The sequence below is a fragment of the Eulemur rufifrons genome, chromosome 21 (genome assembly GCF_041146395.1).
Source record: "Eulemur rufifrons isolate Redbay chromosome 21, OSU_ERuf_1, whole genome shotgun sequence".
In the NCBI taxonomy this organism is placed as follows: Eukaryota; Metazoa; Chordata; class Mammalia; order Primates; family Lemuridae; genus Eulemur; species Eulemur rufifrons.
Genome location: NC_091003.1, coordinates 16190860 through 16207859, shown reverse-complemented (window position 1 = coordinate 16207859; position 17000 = coordinate 16190860). Strand labels below are relative to the sequence as shown.

Sequence of the window (17000 nt, the reverse complement as noted above, 5' to 3'; positions counted from 1 at the left end):
ACCACTGTCCCTCCCCGCCCTGGCGAGAGTGGCGGCTGTTGGGGGTGTGGGTTGGAACCGAGGGGTGCAGCTCCCGGCCCCCCAGCCTGCGATGCGCACCCGCAGGTCGAACGGGCGTCGGCCACCCTTCGGAGTCTCGCTTTGATGCTCGAAATCCCCAGAAGTCGCCTGCGACTGCCTCTCTGCCTCCAACCCCAGAGAGGGCCCGGGGTCCTGGCTGGGGAGAGGCTGAACCTCCCGAGCTGCTTCTGCACCCCGAGCACTGACTGAACCGAATGGGCTGCGCGCCCGGAAGAGCTGGGGAGATGAGGCCAGCGTCCAGCCTCCCCCAAACCACAGCACGCCGAGCTTTGTGCCCCGGGGACAACATGAGGGGGATGGACAGAATCGAGGTCCCCCCACCCCGGGCGCCCTAGCAGTCCCCAGGGAAGAGGGAGTACCAGAGGGGTCGGGAACATCCTCGGGCCTCCCCAAGCCGGGAGCATCCCCAGCGCCCGCAGCCCTACGAGACGCCGGGCGCTCGCTACGGGTCCCGCCGCCAGGCCTGGGCGCTTTGTCCCCGGCCGGCCCGGGGATGCTACGGCGGCGCGAAGGTTGGACACTGAGGTTTCCCTGCCGGGGAAGCGCTGGCAGCCGCCGGCGAGTCGCCTGGCTCGGAGCCCCAGACTGCAGGCACCGCGTGTGCGGGCGGGAAGTTCCCACAGTTGCAAAGAAGGAGCAAAGTATGCGTTCCAAACTTTCCACGGTTCCAAACTGAGCGCTTCCATTAAGAGAAGCGGTGTGCGGGGGGGAAAAGCATTCTGGGTATTAGCATGCAAATGAACGGGCCCGGCTTCCAACTCCGCTCGGGATTCCCACCGCCGCGCGCCTTGCTCGCGCCGAGCCACGCGCACCCTGGGGCTTCCGGGCGTCGGGCCGCAGGAGTGGCCGAGTTCGAATCCGAGAGGTCTGCCCTCTGGTCTAAGGGCCTGGTGCCACTCACTTGGCCTCTCGGAGTCTCAGTTAAACTGTGTCAGTTTCTTAACCTGCACTCCGGGACAGCAGCACCTGTCTCACGAGGTGATTGAGGACTCGGAAGATCATGTCTGCACAGAGCTTAATTCTGGGCTGGATCTCTCGTCTTGCACACCTCCGCCCAGGGGCGTAGTATATGCCAAACTCCCGTCGTGGAGAATGAATGAGCCTTAGCGGCTTGAGGAAAGTTCCCGGGACCTGGAGCCAGGAGATCTGTGTTCTAAACCCAAACTCACTGTGTCACCTCGGGCTACTGCCTTAACCTCTCTGAGCCACAGCTTTCTGGGGCAGATTCTGAAAACGTACATTTTGTGTTTGAGAGTGCGGCTGGGAGTAGCCACAAAGAAAGAGGAAAGGAATCTGATTATTAGATGTCTACTGTATACACCCAGCCTCTCTCCAAGGTAGGTATGGATATTCCCAGACTATCGCTGGAGCAGGAGAAAATGAGTGACTTGTCCCCAAAGGCTCCACATGAACCAGTGACTGGTTCTCAGTCTGCCATGCTTAGAAAACGGGGCGCCATGACTGGCTTCATTCCAGAGGGTTCACCCTGTGAAGGTGGGTTCACAACGTACTTTCAAGACCCTCATCCATAGTGCTCTGAGGAAAAGAGGGAAGGTGCATCAGCCCCATTTTGCAAATTGGGAGCCTAAGTGGTCCTCTCAACTTCACCCACAACTCTACCCTCAGCTTTACCCATCTTTCAGGCTCCCGGGAATTCATCATGTAACTTAAGACTTGAAGGCATGCTTGGAGAACTCATGTTGTTTTTAATTACGGTAAAATTCACATGACATAAAATTAACCATTTTAAAGTATATAATTCACTAGCACTTACTACATTCACAATGTTTTGCAATCACCACCTCTATCAAGTTCCAAAAGATTTTTGTCACCCCAAAAGAAAATTCCATACCCGTTAAGAAGTCACTCCCTATTCCCCTCTCCCTCTAGCCCCCGGCAACCACCAATCTGCATTCTGTCTCCATGGATTTACGTATTCTGGATATTTAATATAAATGGAATTATACATATCTGTATGTGACCTTTAGGGTCTGGCTTCTTTCACTTAACATAATGTTTTTGAGGTTCATCTGTGTTGTAGCATGTATAAGTATTTCATTCCCTTTTATGGCTGAATGATATTCCATTGTGTCGATATAGCACCTTTATCCATTGATTCACTGATGGCCTTTTGGCTATTATGAATAGTGCTACTATGAATGTTGTGCACAAGTATTTAAGTACCTATTTTCAGTTCTCTTGGATACATATTTAGGAGTGGAATTGCTGGGTTATATAGTAATTCTGTGTATCATTTTTAAGGAACCACCAAACTCTTTTACATAGTGGCTGCACCATTTTACATTTCTACCACACACATCTTTATAAGTAATTTTAGAGCTGGTCAAACTTCCCATTTTATGAATGAGCATGCTGAGGCCCAGAGAGGTTAAGTAACTTGTCCAAGGTCACACACAGCAGAGTCCAGACTAAAAGCAAACATTCCGGGGTTCCTGGCCTTCCAACCACTAAGAGCTTCCTACCTCCCCTTTAAAGACTTGGACTACCTTCCTGAGTTTTCGTTGGTTGATTTGACAAACCTGTCCAGTGAACAACTGAGTTAACTGTATTTATGAAGTTCTTTTTCCTCAACATCTGTTGAAAGAGCCCACTGCCATGGTCCCAATTTCTAGGCCACACCTCGAAAAGATGCAGAGCTTGTAATCCCTGCATCTGCCTCATGCTGCTGGCCTGTCGGGCCCTCTTCTGTTGCCATGGAAACCATGCACCTCAGTTTTGGCAGCACACCAGCTAAACAGCGAACTGAGAGCATCTTTGTCTCCTGGGCTAAGCAGAGCAGTCCAGGTCATTTATTCATTCACTAGATTGGTATTTATTGAGCACCTACTAAGCATCAGCCTTTTTTTTTTTTAAGATGATAGGGATACAGCAGTGAACAAGCTAGACCACAGCCCCTGCCCTCAAGGAACCCAAAGTCTAGAGGAGGAGACAGAGAGAAAACAAGGAAACAAAAAAGCTTCCCTCCCCAGTTCAAATTCTCCCATCCTTCCAGGCCCTGCTCAAATTCACTTCCCCTGGACAATTGTCTCCAAGAGCCCAGTTCCAAGTGACAGCTTCTCTCAGCTCTCATGGTGCTTCCCCCCCACAATTGTAAAAGGGGTGTGTGCATTGTGAAAACTGTTGAGAATACATAAAGGCACAAAGAAAAAAAATTAGAGATCTGTAATTTCACCACCAAGAGTTAAGTGCTGCGAACATTTCCTTCTGGTCTTTTTCTCTTTCTAAATATGCATAATATTTCTCTTTTTTAAGGACATTATTGGGTCATATTTTGTATACTGCTTTATAATCTTATCTCATAAAAATGTATTTTCTTCCTCTCACGTTTTAAAGTTCCCCAACGGCAGGGACAGGGCATGGGTAATAATAGCAAACATTTGTCAAGCGCTACCTGTGCCAGCCGTGGTGCTGAGAGCACTCCTTAGTTTACCATCTGTAATCCTCACAGCAACCCTGTAGAGCACGTGCTCTGATGATTCCCATTTTACAGATCAGGAAACTGAGGCATGACCAAATGAGGAAGGGAAAGGGAAGCCCAAAGCATGCTGCAGGGCAGGACTGTGTGGGGCCCTCTGTTTGCTACTGGGGCTTTCCCCACAAATCCAGGCTACCAGGCTTTGTTGAGGAGGTGATGGGAGGAGGTGACAGAGGGAAGCGCAGGAGTGAGGCTCCCTAGTTTTCTGCCAGACAAGAAACCAGCCTTCTGCTTGCAATTCTATCAGTTGAGAGGGAAAAAATAAAAAGCCAACCCACTCGGTGTTTATCAGATTTGCTTAGTAGAAAGCACATGAAGCCAGCCCCTTCCTTTGCTGTCTTCAATGCTGGGCTGTGTTTGGCTCCCTAATAACAATAATAACAAGACCATTTTTTGAGCAATCACAGCACCTTAAGCAAGAACAGGGTTCAGGGCTTGGAGCCAGACAGACACAAATTCAAGTTCCAGCTCTGCCCGTTGCTGCCAGTGAGTGTAGCTTTGGGCGAACAGCACCAGTTCATTTAGCCCCCACGGCCTTACTCTGAGGGTAGGATCAGTGCCCACTTTTTATAGGTGAGGTAACTGGGATGTCAGGTGGTTCCTCCAAGCCTTCACCAGTGGAGAGCGGGGTCCAAATTGAGCACAGGTCTCCCTGACGCCAACAGCCAGGCTCTTTACCCTGCACCCTGGACCTCTTTTCTGTCTTAACAATTGAGTGTCCTTTGGGACTAGGGAGAGTGTGCAAATCCTCCACCTGACATGGAGGCCAGCTCCTGGAGCTCCATCGGGGATCCTGCCCCAGACAGAGGCTCAGGAGTTCCTGCCTCCCACCCCCACACGAGTTATCGCGGCCCCTCTGTGCTGTGGTCTTCAGGGCCTGACCAGGACTCGGAGGGCCGTGGTTTATCATCAGCCATGTTTCCTGCCTCTGTCACCAGCAGGGACCTTCACTCTCTCTGTTAGTTCGTAAGGCACAAAAAAGAAAAATCCACATATGCATTTGTTTTATATCTTCTGTACTTTTTTGTTTTTTGGGACAGAGTCTCACTTTGTTGCCTGAGCTAGAGTACAGTGGTATCAGCCTAGCTCACAGCAACCTCAAACTCCTGGGCTCAAGTAATCCTTCTGCCTCAGCCTCCTGAGTAGCTGGGACTACAGGCGTGCACCACCATGCCCAGCTAATGTTTTCTATGTTTTGTAGAGATGGGGTCTTGCTATTGCTCAGGCCAGTCTGGAACTCCTAAACTCAAGTGATCCTCCCACCTGAGCCTCCCAGAGTGCTAGGATTATAGGCATGAGCCACCATGCCAGGCCAGGAGCACTGTTTTTAATAATGAAAACTAGAAACCATCTGAATGCCCAGCAATAAGGGTTGGTTGCATGAACAAAGGTAATGATGCTTAGGTGAGTTAAGCTTTGTAGGTGAGATTCCTGGGTGATGTGTGGTTCAACAACCAGTTCCCTTTGAACACTTTGTGTCAGCATGACCAGACTGGGAGAAGGCGGAGTGATCCCTAGGTCACTCCTGTTGTCCCAGCCCTTGGCACAGGACACAGAGCCTGGCATGCTGTAGGTATTCAGTACATTTCATGCTTGTTGAACTGAACTGACCTCAATGGAGAGACTACAAGACATGGGCAAGAGTGACCTCCCTTGGGTGTCCCTGCTGGATCTCTCAGACGTTTCCCAGAGCATTGCACTTCTCTGAGCCTCAGCATCATTATCAATAAGCTGGCTCGAAATGCTAGCTGTCATTATTATGGCCTCACCACGAAAGTGGTCGGCCTGACTTGGATGCAGCCAAATTCCATACAAACTAATCTTGACCTAGCACTAGTCCCCAAGCTAAGTAAGATGACAGGGATCGTAGCTCACTGCAAAATCAAACTCCTGAACTCAAGTGATCCTCCCACCTCAGCCTCCCGAGTAGCTGGGACTACAGGCACATGCCACCATGCCCGGATAATTTTTTATTTTAAAATTTTTTTTGTAGAGACGAGAGTCTTGCTATGTTGCCCAGGCTGGTCTCAAACTCTTGGCCTCAAGCAGTCTTCCCGCCGCAACCTCCCAAAATGCTGGGGTTACAGGCGTGAAACGCTGCACCTGGCCAAAAGGTTCTATTCATCAATTTTATTTCTAATGTTTATTTTTTCTATAAAGGATAATAGGGGAAATGAGGAAAAGCAGAAGGAAAAAAATAATAAAGTAAATTTCCCAGAGCCCCACCACCCAAAGAGAAGTACTAAAATGTTGGTGTATTTTCATCTAGACTTTTTTTTTTCAATGCGTAGGTTTTTAAAAAATAATAATAATAATGAATACATACAACTTTATCCTGCTTTTTTTTTCTTTAATTAGATATGGAGTTCTCTCTATGTTGCCTAGGCTGGACTCAAACTCCCGGGCTCAAGCGATCCTTCTGCCTCACCCTCCCAAGTAGCTGGGACTACGGGAACGTGCCACTGCGCCTGGCTATCCTGCTGCTTAAATGAACCAGTATATCATGAATACATTGCACGTTAACACTGAGACTCGAGGTAGGTGTGTTTGTAGGGCATTTTCGCTTTTTACCTTAAACGCTTCTAGAGTGTTTTATTTTGGTTTTACAACATAAATGGATTCCTTTTGTCCTTTGAAAAGCAATAGCGAACCCATAACATCCTGAGTATCTTTCAAGTCATTGTTGTTGCAAAAACCCAAACTCTTGTCAAATAATTTAAAGAGGTTTATTCTGAGCCAAATACATGCAACTGTGGCCTGAAGAAGAACATAGGTGGTCTCAAGACGTCTTGAGAAAAATGCACCCAAGTCAGCCAGCTTACAGTTTGGTTTTATACATTCATGGAGACAGGAATTACAGATAAAACCATGAATCAATACATGGAAGGTATACATTGGTTCGGTCTGAAAAGGCGGGGCGTCTCAAAGTGGGGTTTACAGGTTCTAGGAGGGTTTTAGGGATTCTTTAGTTGGGAATTGGTTGAAAGAGTTAAGCTTTGTCTAAAGACCCAGAGTCAGTAGAAAGGAATGCTTGAGTTAAGATAAGAAGTCTGCCGGAATGCTCGAGTTAAGATAAGGGGGTCTTCTGTGTCCTGTGATGCTATACTGGAGTCAGCTTGGAAAGTAAGTCACATTACACCTGGTTACTAAAAGCCTGTTTGATGAGATTTGTTGTTGCTTTTAGGTGTAACTCGCCAGGACTCTCAGGAATTTGGGCAAGAGCAAAAAAAAAAAAAAAAAGGTCAGAGTTCAGTCCTCACATTACATGAACATTAATAATAAAATAAGTAAATGTTAAATAAGCATTATTTTAATTGGCTGCAGAGCTTTCCAACTGGGTGATTGATCATAATTCTTTAACCAGTTTTCTACTGTTGGACGTTTAGGTTGTGTCCTTTTTCTTTTTTTTGCTATGATAGTCAGCACTGAGATGAACATCTTTGCATATTGAACATAGCAAAAGTTTTAAAATGAGCATCTGAATTCATGTGTTGCACTAGAAATGGACTAAGACAGCTTGTAGGAGCCGTGGTGCTTTTACAAGCAGTTTTCTGCCAGAGGTGGGAAGGAAATAGATTTTTTTGGGGGAAAGGGGAGATTAAAACAACAGACATTTATTCAGAAGTCCAAAACTTAGGTTTTAAAATAAGAATGATGAGCTAAAGGAGCCTCAGGTCCATTCTAGCTCAGGAATTTGCAGTGTTAGTCCAAGCTGGTTTATGGTCATTCAGCGCAGGCCCCAGCTAGGGGCAGAGACAAGCAGGAGCCGGCAATCCACAGGCCACGTTTACAAAAACCCTGCCAAGTCCCTTCAGCTTCCTTCCTAGGTAGACTCCCCAGCTCCCACCTGGGCAGACCTGACACTGCAAAATTCACGTAAAGAACCTAGAAAGTCAAGGTATAGAGGAAACCCACATCCTCAGGGCTTGGTGTCTCACTTGTTTCTGGAGATGCATTTCTCATAACCAAAGTGCAGAAAATAGGAAGAGCATCAGGTTGGGTCTGGACTACTTCCAGCTTTGTGATTTGGGACAAATTTACTTAGCATCCCAGAGCCTAAGGGGTTCTTATAGAGATTAGTGAGAGTATTATTGTGCACATTGTAAATGCTTAATCGATGGCAGCTATTTTGTTGTTATTATTATTTGCAATGTAACAAAATACATTTGTTAAATGCTATGATGGGGGAAGCACAGGGATTATAGAAGTCATATTAAAGGTGATAGGACACAGCCTGTGGGATCAGGGCAGGCTTCCTACAGAAAGCCACAGCCAAATTCTGAGTGGTAAAGAAGAAAGGCCCCAGGATGTTTCTTTTCTGGCAGCAGGGACCTTCCCGGGTGAGAATGTAGTGTATTCCAAAGCCAAGTGATTCTCAAACCTGGGGATGCATTAGAACCCCCTGGGGCGAGGGGCCTGGAGCTTATAGGAGATTCTGGGAGCACCAGCCCAATGGGAACTGCTATTTTATTCTATGTGAGGCACCTGCATACAGTAGGCTCTGGACCTTCACATCAGGCATAAGGATTCCTGGTTTCTGGTTCATGGCTTGTGCTCTGAAAGAAACACAGGACTGAGTGTGTAGACTTGGGACACAGCTGGAGTCTGCAGTCACTGTGATGCTGGTCAAGTCCCTTCCTCTCTGTAGGATTCAGTTTCCTCAACTGTAAAACACGGGCATTGACATAGATCAGGGGTCTCAAACTCACTCATGTGCCTCCAGGGACCAGGGTAGGTGGTGTGGTGCATGGGCCGTGTGGGAACCAGGGGCTAAGGCACCACAGCAAATGGGCAGCAAGAGTCCAGCCAGTCATGGGAATGTGGGCCCAGTGTTGTCAGGTTTCTGATTTTTCATGAGAATCTAGAAATCTGGAAATCTCCTGTTTTTAAATGTTTGGCAACTAGTCCAAAATTTTTAATAAACATTGTGCTGGCCAAATGAAACAGGCCAATGGGCTGGAGTAAGCCTCCAGCCTCTAAAAGTTGGTATGAAAACTTTTTTATTAAATGTATAAAAAGTGTATCATCCCTGGAATGGCTATTCTCAGAGTTTGCCATTTTATGTACCTGGAAATTGCTCCCAGGATTCCTGGCTGGGCCCTTCTCTGCCCATGGCAAGGTCAAATGCTTTGAGCCTGCGGTCCATACCCCCATTACAGGCGAGCTCTGAGATGGGGCTTGGGCCTCAGCACAAGTCCCTAGTAGTCTCCAGAAACTCAGAGCTTTCTTAAAAATTCCTAGAAACCGCAGCAGAGTCTCCCACCCTTGGCAGGCTCATCTGATCCACCTGCCCCAGAGTGGCTGACAGATGAATTGCAGCGAATCAGAACTTGGACTCACAGGAAGTAATCCTGGACCAAACCTTAGATATCATCTAGTACAATTCCTCCATTTTACAGACCCAGAGTGGGACGTGACCTGCCCCAAATCTAGGAGAACCTAGATCCCAGTAAAAAGGACAGTGATTACCGGTGAGCACTTAGCAGCCGGACAGGCCTGGGTTCACAGCCTGGCTTTGTCACTTGCCAAGTCCTGACTTTAAGTGTTTTTCTAGATAAATAAATCTGTTCCATAATTCTCACCATGACACCTTTGCTTGTACTGTCCTCTATTGGGAATTCCTGTTCCCTACATTTTTCTCTTTTGAAAAAAAAACTGCTAGCTGAGTGCCATGGTGGGTGCCTATACTCCCAGCTACTCGGGAGGCTGAGGCGGGAGGATCCCTTGAGCCCAGGAATTCCAGGCCAGTGTGGGCAACACAGCATGATCCCATCTCTCGCGTTTTTTTTTTTTTTTTTTTCTTTTAAGACAGAGTCTCGCTCTGTCGCCCTGGGTAGAGTGCAGTGGCATCATCGTAGCTCACTGCAGCCTCCAACTCCTGCGCTCAAGCCATCCTCCCACCTCGGCCTCCCAGAGTGCTGTGATTACAGGTATGAGCCACCACACCCCGCTAGATCCCATTTCTTTAAAAAAAGTCCTGCCTATTTTTTCAACAGTTGGCTCAGATTTCAATTCCTCTCTGGACTTTCATCCATCTATTCATTTTAATAGATAATACATTCACAAACACATTCAAGTGGTATAAAGTCTTTCTTGATCTGTAGTCTTTGTCGCAGTATCTTTGGCCTCTCCCAACATTAAACTGCCACTGTGTCCAAATAAGGTCTGGCAACTAAGGGGAAATGGTTATGGAAATTAAGATTCATCTCTAGGATGAAATACAATGCAATGCAGCCATTAAAAATGAAAATAAATAGCTGGGGCTAGGCGTCGTGGCTCATTCCTATAATCCTAGCACTCTGGGAGGCTGAGAGGCAAGGATTGCTTGAGGTCAGGAGTTCGAGACCAGCCTGAGCAAGAGTGAGACCCCCGTCTCTACTAAAAACAGAAAAAATTAGCTGGGCATGGTGGTGTGTACCTATAGTCCCAGCTACTTGGGAGGCTGAGGCAGGAGGATCCTTTGAGCCCAGGAGTTGGAGGTTGCAGTGAGCTATGATGACACCATTGCACTCTAACCCAGGTGACAGAACAAGACTCTGTAAAAAAGAAAGAAAGGAAGGAAAGAAGGAAGGAAGAGAGAGAGGGAGGGAAAGAGAAAGAAAGAAAATATTCACAAATTGTTGTTGAGTTAAAAGAGTGGATTACCACTTCATAAAAATAATAGGATTCCACTTGAGTCAGGAAAAAAGAAGGTAGGCATAGAAAAAATATTTGAGGACATGTAGCAAAATATTACCAGTGACACTTAGTGGGGGACAGAATTACAGGTGAGGTTTTTTTTTTTCCTCTTCCCTTTTCATGTTTTTCTTTATATTCAGAATTTTCTACATAATCATATATTCATTCACCTTGTAGTCATTTTACAATAACTATTCTTTATACAGTTGAATCTCTTCCACTCTTTTACCACCCGACAACTCTGTGTTCTGGGTGATCAGGAAAGTAAGGATTTTTTTTTTTTTTTGGAGATCTGACAAATGAGCAGGATTATTATTCCCATTTTGGAGATGTGCAGACTGAGGTTGGCGGGGTGGGTCTGGGATTTGTGCCGTCTAAAGCTTAGACGTGCAGCCAAGGCTGAACAGCAGATCCTCCCAAATACTGTTCCTTGCTTCCCTGGGGATTCCCCCCAGTGCCTTCCTCCGTCCTTCCAGCCATACACATGTGGTTTCTAAAGATTGTGCAAGAGCACAGAGAAGGCCAATGGAAACACAGAGTGACATTTTGAATGGGACTGACATTCAAAGTGACATCTTGTGGGGCTCTGTCCCACGTTTACTTCCACCTGAATACAGGCAAGTCTATGCCTTCACTGATAACAAACTTGTTGTTTTCGTCAAAGTTCTTTTGGACTCAAATAGCAAAGACCTATTCAAATTAGCTTAAGTGAACAGAAAATGAATTTATCAGAAGGGCACTGTCACATCTACTGAATCCGAAAGTAATAGGGCCTCAGGTGGCTTGGAAGGAGACATGGGAAGGTGTCAGAAGCCCCCAAAATCAGATAGAGCTCTTTTGGTTGCAGGCAACAGTCAACTCAGGCTCTTCCAAAAGAAAAAAAAAAGGCTTTTATTTTTTTTATTTTTTTTTTTTAGAGACAGAGCCTTGCTCTGTCTTCCAGGCTGGAGTGCAGTGATACAATCCTAGCTCACTACAACCTCAAACTCCTCTGCTCAAGTGACCTTCCTGCCTCAGCCTCCCCAGTAGCTGGGACTATAAGCATGCACTACCACACCTGGCTAATTTTTAATTTATTTGTGTGGTGATGGGGTCTTGCTAAGTTGCCCAGGTCTTGAACTTCTGGCTTCAAGCATCCTCCCACCTCAGCCTCCCAAGGTGCTGGGATTATAGGCATGAGCCACTGCACCTGGCCAAAAGGACTATTTGAAAGACACAAGGTGTCTCCTGGAACCCACAAGCAGGAATGCCAGCCTGCCTAGAAGGAGGGGGAAGAGCACTTTGGGGACCAAGGACGTCCTTTCTCTCCATCATTTGTCTCTGACATGCTCTTCTCAGGGTGCAGACCAGCTTCTCTGCTTCTCTGGTCTGGATAGGGGTGAAGAACATGCCTGCTCTCCAGATGCCCGGTTGCGTGTGTGTAGTTCTAGCCACACAGAAAGACTGGATCTCTCACCAAATTCCTGGAGGAAGGACGAGATGACAAGGCTTGGCCCAGCTGCAGGACCCCATGGTACAAACATGCCTTCCAGGAGCCAGCCCTCATTTCTTCTTTCCCCTGAGCATCGTTGCCCTCTACAGACTGCCTTTCACCTATCTATCCAGGCTCATGGCAGAAGGTGGCCGCACCGTGGACCCCAAGTTTTGTCATGTTCCTCGTCTCAGACACACTAGAAACTGACTGGAACTGTTGAGCCCAATGCTGAATCCCTTGGCAAGAGAATTGGATAAGTCTAACTCAGGTCACTTGTCCACCCTGGTGCCATGCCCTATGGCCAGAAGAAGGGAAGGGGTCCTGTCCTACCACATGGCTGCCCTGGCTTACCTCGTGGGGAGAGGGCTGGTCTCAGAAAATGTGGGGCAGGCACGGTGGCTCATGCCTGTCATCTCAGCACTTCGGGAGGCCAAGGTGGGAGGATTGCTTGAGGCTAGGAGTTCAAGACCAGCATGGGCAATACAGCAAGACCCTACCTCTAAGAAAAAATTTAAAATGAGTTGGGTATGAACCTGTAGTCCCAGCTACTTGGGAGGCTGAGGCAGGAAGATCACTCGAGCCCAGGAGTTCGAGGTTACAGTGACCTATGATCGCACCACTGCACTCCAGCCTGGGCAACAGAGCAAGACCCTGTCTCTAAAAAAAGAAAAAAGAAAATGTGGATTGTTATGAAGTGGCCAGATACCTCACAAAATGAGGGCTCTTCCTGGTGCAATTATATCATGTCATGGCTGCTAAGCTTGAAAGCATCTTCATAAATGCGGGGCTAGGTTAACTGTTTTCCACTGAAGCCCCAGAAAAACTGCAGCATCTTTTCTTTTTAAGGACATCAGGATTAGAAACCTTTGTGTACACTGACTAATTCAATCTGGCCAATATAATGAGCACTCACCTTGATCGAGACACTGTGCCAGGTCCAGAAGGTCCAAAGATGATCTGATATCCTGCCTGGCCCTTTCCCCACTAGTGTGTTTATATCAGTCAAGTTCATTTAGAAATCTGTTATTTCTGACACAGCCTGCTTTGGGATTTCCATTCGACTGCATCAGGAGGCACTAAATTGCATGAATTCATCTGAGAGTTGAGATCACGGGAACTAATAATGTACTTGATCTCTTTGCTCAGAATCATCGTTTTTTTTTTAAAACAAAAGTATTATGAAGGCCGTTGACAGTGGTGAAATTAATATCCAGTTGGGATTTCCCATGCAGCCTCGGAGGCCTGTCATTATAGAGTTGAATCTGGGCCAGACACACTCGTGATACCCGTCGTGTTATTAATGGTTTTGCTGAAGGCATGGGAGAGCTCCCTCAATACAGGAGGCAGACCCGTCCTATCCCAGTGCGAATCCCAATTCCCAATTCATTTATTTACTCGTTAGAGTCACTGTGGATGTCTCACCTCCCTTCTCTGAGCCTCAGTTCTTACCTCCCTAGAAAAGGGCACAGAACCTCAGACCAAATGCTGTTACTTCTGGGAGGGGTGGGGAATTTCACTGAGCAGCAAAAGGACCATTTCACTTATTACTTCATTAGGTTTTGTTTGAATTAACAGCAGAGAGCTTGTATTTCTCTGATGATTTTTAAAACAAATTTTTGAAACCCAGAGGAGAATGGGCAAAGAGCATGGGCTTTTGACATGTCCAGGTACATGTTGCTGTTAATATCATCTTGCACTAAAGCTAAATAAATGGTGGAATTGTCTCTGTGGTTTTTTTGTTTTGTTTTATTTTGTTTTTTCTTCTTTCACCTCACTCAGAAGCAGAGAACCTAGGATTTTTCAGGATTTCTCTTTTGTTGGTGGTGCCCAGGGCTGCCTATATAATTTTGGGGACCTGGCGCAAACTGAAAACGCAAGGCCCCTTGCACAAAAGGCAGGAAAATAATGTGCTGTTGAAAGTAATGACATAGAAAACTTTTTCCTTTCTTCTCAGATCTCTCTTTGGATTTGTTATGGAGTTTTTTATTCGCTATTTATTTGCTATTCAACATCATTCTAAGTAAAGAAAAAAATAAAAATGTGAATTATTAGCATACATTTTTACCATTCATGTTTATATTATGTGATGCCAGTGTTCAATGAAAATTTGAGAGAATTTAACTCATATGTGGAATCCCCAAATTTACACAATTTGTATCTCGTAGCTTATACATGCGTATGCATTTTGTTTTTGCTGGAATAGGAGAAATGCTGCACAAAACAAGCTCAACTGGTTTTTTTAATTTCACTTCTTGGTACACGCACATTCTACCAACAGTCTCCACCTTCTGCCTACTGTTGAGTGAGGAAGGACTGAAAGGAAAAGAACTATGAGTTGCCTTATCTTTTCCTTTCCTCCCTGTCATCATTGTCAGCATAAGTAGTTGGCAAGAACAGGGAAGCCACATGAGTAAAAAAAATACGTATGATAAGAGTCCTTGATCATTTGTGTTTCTTAGAGGCCATTGCCTTCTTTCTGTGTTTAAAGCAAGTTTTTTGTTTTTTCAGAGAGTCTCTCGCTCTGTCTCCCCAGGTAGAGTGTAGTGGCATCAACATAGCTCACAGCAACCTCAAACTCCTGGGCTCAAGCGATCCTCCTGCCTCAGCCCCCATCCCCCCCCCCCCAGTAGCTGTAACTACAGGTATGTGCCACCATGCCCGGCTAATTTTTCTATTTTTCGTGGAGATGGGGTCTCACTCTTGCTCAGGCTGGTCTCAAACTCCTGAGCTCAAGCGATCCTCCTGATCTCCCCCCTCGCCTCCGCTTCCCACAGTTCTAGGATTACAGGTGTGAGGGCGCAAAGCAAGTTTTAATTCAAACGGAAGGCATGGCCCCTCAGGGCCTGTCAGTGCCCCACCCCCTTAGTCAGTCTTAAAGTAACCCACTGTTTTAGTCCATTCATGCTACTCTAACAAAATACCCAAGACTGGGTGATTTACAAAGAATAGAAATGTATTTCTCACAATTCTGGAGGCTGGGAAGTCCAAGATCAAGGCACTGGCAGGTTCAGTGTCTGGTGAAGGCTCACTCTCTGCTTCCAAGTTGGCGCCTTGTTGCTGCATCCTCCCACAGCAGAAGGCAAAAGAGCAAAAGGCACTAGGGTGCTTCTTTCAACCTGTCATACGAGCACTAATCCAGAGGCCCAGGACAGTGGCTCACACCTGTAACCCCAGCATTGTTGGAGGCTGCAGTGAGCTATGATTGTGCCACTGCACTCCAGCTTGGGAGACAAAGTAAGACCCTGTTTATATAAATAAACAAACAAATAAATAAATAAGAGCACTAATCCAGTTATGATGGCAGACTCGGTCACTTCCCTAAATGTCTCACCTCTTTTTTTTCTTTTTTGAGGAGGAGGAGGAAGGAAAGAGAAGTTTATTATTACTTTGCCGGCAAGGGAGGAGGATGGAGACTCCTGCCTGAAATGCTATCATCCTCAAGGTCTTACCTTTTAATACCGTCATGTTGAGTGGGTTAAGTTCCTTTAAGTTCCAAGATATGAATTTTGGAGGGATACAAACATTCAAGCCATACCACCCACTTAGTATTTACTTTGAGTCTCACTGAACTGTTTATCATGGGTCCACTGGAATTCTGTGCTCTTGGGGCACAGAGAATGCTATATGAAATGAGGCAGCAAGGCATTGCAGCATATTGAAGGTACCTCCTCTGTTCCATTGTCTCACGGGACTTCACTTACACAACACTGGTTCAAAGATAAAATTGAGAATTTCAAGATGGTGGCAGTGAGCATTAAACTCCAAGCTTGGTGCCCTTCCGAGAGAGGGGCCCTGTGTGACTGCATAGGTCACACACCCATGATCTCAGCCATGGCTGTCCCCTCCTCAGTCCAGTGGAGCCCACAGTAGACTAGCAACTGTTAAGGACAGGGAGTTAGGAGTCATGTTCCGGCTCCAACTATATCTCTGATTATGGCAAAACCTTGGATTAAACAGCATTACCTCACCAGGTTCCAGTGACATCTATTGGATTATTTCTTTGCCAGTCCCAAAGGCTGCCCTCATCTCCTCTTTTTTTTTTTTTTACTATCACAAAAGTTTGTTTAACAAAAAGTTTTGATATGAAAATGTACGTGACGTGATTTTAACACCATTGTAAAACATGGATTTCTATGAACAGCTGTTATTTATACTTGTTCCAAGGCTTCTAATATGATCATACTATTTCCTCATATTGCCACCATTCCAATGTTGTTCTGTTGCCCAGTGGTTGCCATTCATCTGTCATGTATTCATGTATCACAAACTTCATAAAGGGATCATATCCCTGCAATATACCTTGGACGTGTTTGCTACCATTTCTTGTCCATAAATAATTTCAACTCAGGAGGCTGAACTGTGCTCATGGTCTACTCTGCAGGCTCAGAGATGGAAGTTAATGATAATCCTCTCTTATCCTTCAGGTCTCAGCTTAAAGGCCACCTCCTGAAAGAGGACCTTCCTGGCCCAACAAGTCCCATCTCCCAATATTGCTTTCTCACTGGCCTTTCTTTGTTTCTCTCCTTCATAACACTTTCTCCAAGTTGTGATTGTATCTTCGTGTGTCTGGGTTTTTTCCTGCCTTCCTCACCAGAGTGTAAACTCTGTCAGGGCAGGCAGTGTGTTGGTTTGGTTCCTCACTGCAGTGCAGAGCAGGTGCTCAGCATGTATCTGTTTGAATGGGAGTTGAACTCCAGAAGTAATTCCCACAGGGATTATAATGAACCAAAAATTGTTAATGAAGGGGAAAAGTGCTCATGATATAATATTGAGTCAGAAGAAATAAAGGAGACAAAACTATTAATAGATAGAAAGCATGATCCCCAATTTTGTCTAGAAAAAAAGTAAGTGCAGAGAAAACTGTCTGCAGAATACATGCATAGATGCTAACAGTGGTGGGATGTATGTGATTTTTCACTTTCTTCTTTTTGTCTATCTGCGTTTTCTAAATTTTATGTATTGAATACTTACCACTTTTGTAGTAAGAAAAAAATTTACATATAAACCATTACATGCACATTGAAAGAACACCTAGAAGAAAATATACAAAAATAACGACAGCAGATGGTGGAACTAAGGGTGTTTTGTATTTTCTTCCTTATACTCTTTTGTATGTGCCAAAATGTCTATGAGGAGACATTTTTTATAATAATAGTTTAAATATCATTTTGACAATTAAAAATAAATAAAAAGCAGAGAACCGAAGAATCCCAACTTTACCAGAGATGCCTTTCATTTCATGGCTATAGGTTCAATGAAATACAGTATTGG

At 45.7% G+C, this 17000-nt stretch overlaps 1 pseudogene; it reads right to left on the bottom strand.

Moving 5' to 3' along the window:
* Positions 1–15877: 15877 nt before the first annotated feature.
* Positions 15878–16096, bottom strand: LOC138401830 (small nuclear ribonucleoprotein G pseudogene; annotated as a pseudogene).
* Between the last annotated feature and the right edge of the window lie 904 nt (positions 16097–17000).